The sequence below is a fragment of the Rattus norvegicus genome, chromosome 1, assembly GCF_021556685.1.
Source record: "Rattus norvegicus strain SHRSP/BbbUtx chromosome 1, alternate assembly SHRSP_T2T, whole genome shotgun sequence".
Lineage (NCBI taxonomy): Eukaryota > Metazoa > Chordata > Mammalia > Rodentia > Muridae > Rattus > Rattus norvegicus.
This window is the reverse complement of record NC_141534.1, coordinates 76,513,689-76,522,998: the sequence shown is the minus strand read 5'-3', so window position 1 is coordinate 76,522,998 and position 9,310 is coordinate 76,513,689. Positions and strand designations below refer to the sequence as shown.

Sequence of the window (9,310 nt, the reverse complement as noted above, 5' to 3'; positions counted from 1 at the left end):
AGTTCCAGCCATTTGCCTACGAATTTCATAAAGTCGTTGTTTTTGATAGCTGAGTAATATTCCATTGTGTAGATGTACCACATTTTCTGTATCCATTCCTCTGTTGAAGGGCATCTGGGTTCTTTCCAGCTTCTGGCTATTATAAATAAGGCTGCAGTGAACATAGTGGAGCACGTGTCTTTTTTATGTGTTGGGGCATCTTTTGGGTATATGCCCAAGAGAGGTATAGCTGGATCCTCAGGCAGTTCAATGTCCAATTTTCTGAGGATCCTCCAGACTGATTTCCAGAATGGTTGTACCAGTTTGCAATCCCACCAACAATGGAGGAGTGTTCCTCTTTCTCCACATCCTCGCCAGCATCTGTTGTCCCCTGAGTTTTTGATCTTAGCCATTCTCACTGGTGTGAGGTGAAATCTCAGGGTTGTTTTGATTTGCATTTCCCTTATGACTAAAGATGTTGAACATTTCTTTAGGTGTTTCTCAGCCATTCGGCATTCCTCAGCTGTGAATTCTTTGTTTAGCTCTGAGCCCCATTTTTTAATAGGGTTATTTGTCTCCCTGCGGTCTAACTTCTTGAGTTCTTTGTATATTTTGGATATAAGGCCTCTATCTGTTGTAGGATTGGTAAAGATCTTTTCCCAATCTGTTGGTTGCCGTTTTGTCCTAACCACAGTGTCCTTTGCCTTACAGAAGCTTTGCAGTTTTATGAGATCCCATTTGTCAATTCTTGATCTTAGAGCGTAAGCCATTGGTGTTTTGTTCAGGAAATTTTTTTCAGTGCCCATGTGTTCCAGATGCTTCCCTAGTTTTTCTTCTATTAGTTTGAGTGTGTCTGGTTTGATGTGGAGGTCCTTGATCCACTTGGACTTAAGCTTTGTACAGGGTGATAAGCATGGATCGATCTGCATTCTTCTACATGTTGACCTCCAGTTGAACCAGCACCATTTGCTGAAAATGCTATCTTTTTTCCATTGGATGGTTTTGGCTCCTTTGTCAAAAATCAAGTGACCATATGTGTGTGGGTTCATTTCTGGGTCTTCAATTCTATTCCATTGGTCTATCTGTCTGTCTCTGTACCAATACCATGCAGTTTTTATCACTATTGCTCTGTAATACTGCTTGAGTTCAGGGATAGTGATTCCCCCTGAAGTCCTTTCATTGTTGAGGATAGCTTTAGCTATCCTGGGTTTTTTGTTATTCCAGATGAATTTGCAAATTGTTCTGTCTAACTCTTTGAAGAATTGGATTGGTATTTTGATGGGGATTGCATTGAATCTGTAGATCGCTTTTGGTAAAATGGCCATTTTTACTATATTAATCCTGCCAATCCATGAGCATGGGAGATCTTTCCATCTTCTGAGGTCTTCTTCAATTTCCTTCTTCAGTGTCTTGAAGTTCTTATTGTACAGATCTTTTACTTGCTTTGTTAAAGTCACTCCGAGGTACTTTATATTATTTGGGTCTATTATGAAGGGTGTCGTTTCCCTAATTTCTTTCTCGGCTTGTTTCTCTTTTGTATAGAGGAAGGCAACTCATTTATTTGAGTTAATTTTATACCCAGCCACTTTGCTGAAGTTGTTTATCAGCTTTAGTAGTTCTCTGGTGGAACTTTTGGGATCACTTAAATATACTATCATATCATCTGCAAATAGTGATATTTTGACTTCTTCTTTTCCGATCTGTATCCCCTTGACCTCCTTTTGTTGTCTGATTGCTCTGGCTAGAACTTCAAGAACTATATTGAATAAGTAGGGAGAGAGTGGGGAGCCTTGTCTAGTCCCTGATTTTAGTGGGATTGCTTCAAGTTTCTCTCCATTTAGTTTAATGTTAGCAACTGGTTTGCTGTATATGGCTATTACTATGTTTAGGTATGGGCCTTGAATTCCTATTCTTTCCAGGACTTTTATCATGAAGGGGTGTTGAATTTTGTCAAATGCTTTCTCAGCATCTAATGAAATGATCATGTGGTTTTGTTCTTTCAGTTTGTTTATATAATGGATCACGTTGATGGTTTTCCGTATATTAAACCATCCCTGCATGCCTGGGATGAAGCCTACTTGATCATGGTGGATGATTGTTTTGATGTGCTCTTGGATTCGGTTTGCCAGAATTTTATTGAGTATTTTTGCGTCGATATTCATAAGGGAAATTGGTCTGAAGTTCTCTTTATTTGTTGGGTCTTTGTGTGGTTTAGGTATAAGAGTAATTGTGGCTTCATAGAAGGAATTCGGGAGTGATCCATCGGTTTCAATTTTGTGGAATAGTTTGGATAATATTGGTATGAGGTCTTCTATGAAGGTTTGATAGAATTCTGCACTAAACCCGTCTGGACCTGGGCTCTTTTTGGTTGGGAGACCTTTAATGACTGCTTCTATTTCCTTAGGAGTTATGGGGTTGTTTAACTGGTTTATCTGTTCCTGATTTAACTTCGGTACCTGGTATCTGTCTAGGAAATTGTCCATTTCCTGAAGATTTTCAATTTTTGTTGAATATAGGTTTTTATAGTAAGATCTGATGATTTTTTGAATTTCCTCTGAATCTGTTGTTATGTCTCCCTTTTCATTTCTGAATTTGTTAATTTGGACGCACTCTCTGTTTCCTCTCGTTAGTCTGGCTAAGGGTTTATCTATCTTGTTGATTTTCTCAAAGAACCAACTTTTGGTTCTGTTGATTCTTTCTATGGTCCTTTTTGTTTCTACTTGGTTGATTTCAGGTCTGAGTTTGATTATTTCCTGCCTTCTACTCCTCCTGGGTGTATTTGCTTCTTTTTGTTCTAGAGCTTCTAGGTGTGCTGTCAAGCTGCTGACATATGCTCTTTCCTGTTTTTTTCTGCAGTCACTCAGCGCTATGAGTTTTCCTCTTAGCACAGCTTTCATTGTGTCCCATAAGTTTGGGTATGTTGTACCTTCATTTTCATTAAATTCTAAAAAGTTTTTAATTTCTTTCTTTATTTCTTCCTTGACCAGGTTATCATTGAGTAGAGCATTGTTCAATTTCCAAGTATATGTGGACATTCTTCCTTGATTGTTATTGAAGACCAGTTTTAGGCCGTGGTGGTCCGATAGCACGCATGGGATTATTTCTATCTTTCTGTACCTGTTGAGGCCCGGTTTTTGACCAATTATATGGTCAGTTTTGGAGAAAGTACCATGAGGAGCTGAGAAGAAGGTATATCCTTTTGCTTAAGGATAGAATGTTCTATAAATATCCATTAGGTCCATTTGGCTCATGACTTCTCTCAGTGTGTCTACATCTCTGTCTAATTTCTGTTTCCATGATCTGTCCATTGATGAGAGTGGGGTGTTGAAATCTCCCACTATTATTGTGTGAGGTGAAATGTGTGTTTTGAGCTTTAGTAAGGTTTCTTTTACGTATGTAGGTGCCCTTGTATTTGGGGCATAGATATTTAGGATTGAGAGTTCATCTTGGTGTATTTTTCCCTTGATGAATATGAAGTGTCCTTCCTTATCTTTTTTGATGACTTTTAATTGAAAATTGATTTTATTTGATATTAGAATGGCTACTCCAGTTTGCTTCTTCTGACCATTTGCTTGGAAAGTTGTTTTCCAGCCTTTCACTCTGAGGTAGTGTCTGTCTTTGTTTCTGAGGTGTGTTTCCTGTAGGCAACAGAATGCAGGGTCCTCGTTGCGTATCCAGTTTGTTAATCTATGTCTTTTTACTGGGGAGTTGAGGCCATTGATGTTGAGAGATATTAAGGAATAGTGATTATTGCTTCCTGTTATATTCATATTTGGATGTGAGTTTATGTTTGTGTGCTTTTCTTCTCTTTGTTTTGTTGCCAAGACGATTAGTTTCTTGCTTCTTCTAGGGTATAGCTTGCCTCCTTATGTTGGGCTTTACCCTTTATTATCCTTTGTAGTGCTGGATTTGTAGAAAGATATTGTGCAAATTTGGTTTTGTCATGGAATATCTTGGTTTCTCCATCTATGTTAATTGAGAGTTTTGCAGGATACAGTAACCTGGGCTGGCATTTGTGTTCTCTTAAGGTCTGTATGACATCTGTCCAGGATCTTCTGGTCTTCATAGTTTGTGGCGAAAAGTCTGGTGTGATTCTGATAGGTCTGCCTTTATATGTTACTTGACCTTTTTCCCTGGCTGCTTTTAATATTCTTTCTTTATTTTGTGCGTTTGGTGTTTTGACTATTATGTGACGGGAGGTGTTTCTTTTCTTGTCCAATCTATTTGGAGTTCTGTAGGCTTCTTGTATGCCTATGGGTATCTCTTTTTTTAGGTTAGGGAAGTTTTCTTCTATGATTTTGTTGAAGATATTTACTGGTCCTTTGAGCTGGGAGTCTTCACTCTCTTCTATACCTATTATCCTTAGGTTTGATCTTCTCATTGAGTCCTGGATTTCCTGTATGTTTTGGACCAGTAGCTTTTCTGCTTTACATTATCTTTGACAGTTGAGTCAATGATTTCTATGGAATCTTCTGCTCCCGAGATTCTCTCTTCCATCTCTTGTATTCTGTTGGTGAAGCTTGTATCTACAGCTCCTTGTCTCTTCTTTTGATTTTCTATATCCAGGGTTGTTTCCATGTGTTCTTTCTTGATTGCTTCTATTTCCATTTTTAATTCCTTCAACTGTTTGATTGTGTTTTCCTGGAATTCTTTCAGGGATTTTTGTGTCTCCTCTCTATGGGTTTCTACTTGTTTATTTATGTTTTCCTGGAATTCTTTCAGGCATTTTTGCGATTCCTCTCTGTAGGCTTCTACTTGTTCTCTAAGGTAGTTCTTCACGTCTTTCTTGAAGTCCTCCAGCATCATGATCAAATATGATTTTGAAACTAGATCTTGCTTTTCTGGTGTGTTTGGATATTCCATGTTTATTTTGGTGGGAGAATTGGGCTCCGATGATGCCATGTAGTCTTGGTTTCTGTTGCTTGGGTTCCTGGGCTTGCCTCTCACCATCAGATTATCTCTAGTGTTACTTTGTTCTGCTATTTCTGACAGTGGCTAGACTGTCCTATAAGCCTGTGTGTCAGAAGTGCTGTAGACCTGTTTTCCTGTTTTCTTTCAGCCAGTTTTGGGGACAGAGTGTTCTGCTTTCGGGCGTGTAGTTTTTCCTCTCTACAGGTCTTCAGCTGTTCCTGTAGGCCTGTGTCTTGAGTTCACCAGGCAGGTCACTTGCAGCAGAAAAGTTGGTCTTTCCTGTGGTCCTGAGGCTCAAGTTCCCTCTCGGGGTGCTGCCGTTGGGTTCTCTGTGGCGGCAGCAACCAGGAAGATCTGCGCCGCCCTTTCCGGGAGCTTCAGTGCATCAGGGTTCCAGATGGCCTTTGGTGTTTTCCTCTGGCATCCGAGATGTATGTGCAGAGAGCAGTCTCTTCTGGTTTCCCAGGCTTGTCTGCCTCTCTGAAGGTTTAGCTCTCCCTCCCACGGGATTTGGGTGCAGAGAACTGTTTATCCGGTCTTTTTCCTTCAGGTTCCGGCGGTGTCTTAGGCAGGGGTCCTGCCGTTCCTGGGCCCTCCCCCACGGGAGCCCAGAGGCCTTATACAGTTTCCTCTTGGGCCAGGGATGTGGGCAGGGGTGGGCAGTGTTGGTGGTCTCTTCTGCTCTGCAGCCTCAGGGGTGCCCACCTGACCAGGCGGTTGGGTCCTGCCTTCTACTCTTAATGGGTGTATTTGTTTCTTTTTGTTGTATAATAGCTTTTAGGTGTGCTGTCAAGCTGCTTATGTATGCTCTCTCCTCTTTCTTTCTGCAGGCACTCAGAGCTATGACTTTTCCTCTTAGCATGACTTTCATTGTGTCCTATAAGTTTGTGTATGTTGTGCCTTCATTTTTATTAAATCCTAAGAAGTCTTTAATTTCTTTTTTTTTCTTCCTTTACCAAGTTGTCACTCAGTAGAGCATTGTTCAACTTCCATGTATATGTGGGCTGTCTGACGTTTTTATTCTTATTGAAGACCAGTCTTATTCCTCGGTGATCTGATAGGATGCATGGGATTATTTCTATCTTCCTGTATCCATTGAAGCCTGTTTTGTGATGGAGTATATGATCAGTTTTGGAGAATGTACCATGAGGTGCTGAGAAGAAGGTGTCTCCTTTTGTTTTAGGATAAATTGTTCTATAAACATCTGTTAAGACCATTTGGTTCATAAATTCCATTAGTTTTCCTATGTCTCTGTTTAATTTCTGTTTGCATGGTGTGTCCATTGATGAGAGTGGGTTGTTGAAATCTCCTATTATTGTGTGAGGTGCCATATGTGATTTTACCTTTAATAAAGTTTTTTTTTTTTAAATAAATGTAAGTTCCCTTGCATTTGTAGCATAGATACTTGGGATTGGGAGTTCATCTTGGTTGATTTTTCCTTTGATGAATATGACGTGTCTTTGTTTTTAACTAAAAGAACTGATGACTTTATTTTCACATTTCACAATATAAGTGAAAACTGCACTTTTTTGCATCACTTCTCCCTCTAGAAGCGTTCTCTCTGTTAGGAAGGGAAGTTGCATGCATCTAGTACACACTCAGGCTCAGCACCAAGGTCTCCTGGTGAAACAACAAGAAATACAAAAGGATAAAGAGCACTTCTGCTCTTATCTGTCTGGCCAGGTCATGCCAGGCCGTGTGGGCACCATCATAGGGCGGGTGGGAGGTCTCATCATTGGAGGCTCGGGCATCGTGGGCATGTGGCCTCCCATGGGTCGTCTCATCCCAGGAGCTGGTCCCACAGGCATCATCCCAGGAGGAGGAGGGCCCGTCTTTGGCATCATGGGAGGGCCTCCCATGTGGGGTGCAGGCATCATGCCAGGCCGAGGAGGACCCCGGGAGACTCGGGGGGCGGTGGGATCATGGCCCCTGCAGGTGGAGGAGCAGAGAATGGAGCTGGAGGGATCTTTCCTTGTTGAAATGCAGCCGTTGTTTTGTCAATCAGGCTCTGGGCCTGCTCTTCTATCCATTTCTGGTAATAGTCTTTCACATTCTCTTTGTGTTTCCGACCCCTGCAGTGTGTCTTCCTCACTGACAGAGAATCGTGGGTAAGATACATATCACAGTAGTCACAATAAAACTTAGGCATGTTGCTCCACAGGCCGTTGGCTATCCTGGTCCCTGCCACCAGAAACTGATGCACACAGGCTGCTGAAGTGTTCTTTCTTATCTTTTTGGATGACTTTTGCTTGAAATTCAATTTTATTTGTTATTAGAAAGGCTACTCCAGGTTGTTTCTTTGGATCATTTGCTTGGATAGTTATTTTCTAGACTTTTACTCTGAGGTAGTGTCTATCTTTGTCTCAGAGGTGTGTTTCCTGTATGCAGCAAAATGCTGGGTCCTCTTTACATATCCAGTCTCTTAGTCTATGTCTTTTTATTGAGGAGTTGAGTCCATTGATGGTAAGAAATAATGAGGAATAGTGATTGTTGTTTCCTGTTATTTTTGTTGTTAGAGGTGGAATTATGTTTGTGTTTCTCTTCTTATATGATTTCGTTGCAAGGAGATTACTTTCTTGCTTTTTCTAGGGTGTATTTTCTCTCCTTGTGTTGGAGGTTTTGATCTATTATCCTTTGTAGGGTTGAATTTGTAGAAAGATATTGTGTGAATTTGATTTTGTCATGGAATATGTTGGCTTCTTTAACTATGTTAATTGAGAGTTTTGCTGTATATAGTAGCCTTGACTGGCATTTGTGTTCTCTTAGGGTCTGCATGACATCTTCCCAGGATCGTCTGGTTTTCATACTCTGTGGTGAGAAGTATGGTATAATTCTGATGGGTCTGACTTTTTATGTTACTTGACCTTTTTCCCTTACTGCTTTTTATTTTTTTTTAATTTTTCCCCTACTGCTTTTATATTCTTTCTTTGTTTTGTGCATTTGCAGTTTTGACTTTTATATGATGGGTTTGATTTCTTTTCTGGTCCAATCTGTTTGAAGTTCTGTATGCTTCTTGTATTTATGGACATTTCTTTCTTTTTTTTATGTTAAAAATCAAGTTTATTTACATAGACAGATTCTTTTCATCTTTTCTTCTCACTCTTCATCCTCATAGTTCTTCGGTTCAACATCGAAAACTGCTTCTGCAGCAAATCAATAAACCTTTTACTAAGACCCAACTCATAGAATTGTGAAATTGGCCTTAATTTTCTGCTTGCTGCACAGAAGCATTAATTCAGTTCAGTATATGCATGGAGCCATATTGGATTTGGGCCTAGCCACTTTTTGAACTGCATGGCTCAAAGTGACTAGGTGACTCTGGGCTGTTTGGCCACAGATATTCACCCCTAAGATGACTGCCATAAGTCTTAAGATTGTTGAATGAAAGCCTTTCCCATAAATTTACGGCACAGGAAGATAACATTCAAGGGATGCCTCAGCTCCCTTAGCAGATACCTGTTACCTCCTGAATCAACACCCGATGTCTCCACTGCCTGACCTCATCGTCTACTGCCTGACGTCTTTGCCTCCAGCTATCACTACCTATATCCGCACCTCCCCCTCCTCTGTGTTTCACAAAGGACACTCCCCCTACCTGAAAGCCTTAAAAGCTGTAACGCTCACTCCAATAAACGAGACCTTGACAATAGAATCTTGCTTGGTCTCCTTCTTCTCTCGCCCCCCATTTAGGCCCAAGGGTAGCGCCCCTTCGGGACCCTGAATAACTGGGTCCCTGCTGGCGGGGACAAGTATATAATGTTTTTTCATTATTTTCCTTTAAAAATTTTTTTATTAGATATATTTCTTTACTTACATTTCAAATGTTATCACCCTTCTCGGTTTCCTGTCCCTAAGTCCCCATTCCCTTCCCTGCCCCTCCCCCATATGTGTATTCCCCACATCCATCCCCATTACTGCCGCCCACCATATTCTCCTGCACTGGTGGTCCAACCTTTGCATGACCAAGGGCTTCCCCTTCCTCTAGTGCCCCAACAAGGCTATTCTCTGCTACATATGCAGTTGGAGCCCTGGGTCAGTCCATGTATAGTCTTTCAGTAGTGGTTTAGTCCCTGGAAACTTTGGTTGGTTGGCATCATTGTTTTTAATGGGGTTGCAACCTCCTTCAGTTCTTTCTATATTTCCTCTAATTTCCCCCAAGGGGGTCCTAATCTCAGTTCAGTGATTTGCTGCTAGCATTGACCTCTGTATTGGACATGCTCTGGATGTGTTTCTCGGGAGAGATCTATATCCAGTCTCTTTCAGCATGCATTTTTTAGTTTCTAATTCTGTAGGAGTTACGGGGTTGTTTAAATGGTTTATCTGTTCCTGATTTAACTTTGGTACCTGGTATCTGTGTAGAAAATTGTCCATTTCCTCCAGATTTTCCAGTTTTGTTGAATATAGGCTTTTGTAGTAGGAT

The 9,310-nt window shown here is 40.8% G+C and overlaps 1 pseudogene; it reads right to left on the bottom strand.

Moving 5' to 3' along the window:
• Window positions 1-6,557: 6,557 nt before the first annotated feature.
• On the bottom strand, window positions 6,558-7,039 carry Snrpc-ps4 (small nuclear ribonucleoprotein polypeptide C, pseudogene 4; annotated as a pseudogene).
• Window positions 7,040-9,310: the final 2,271 nt, after the last annotated feature.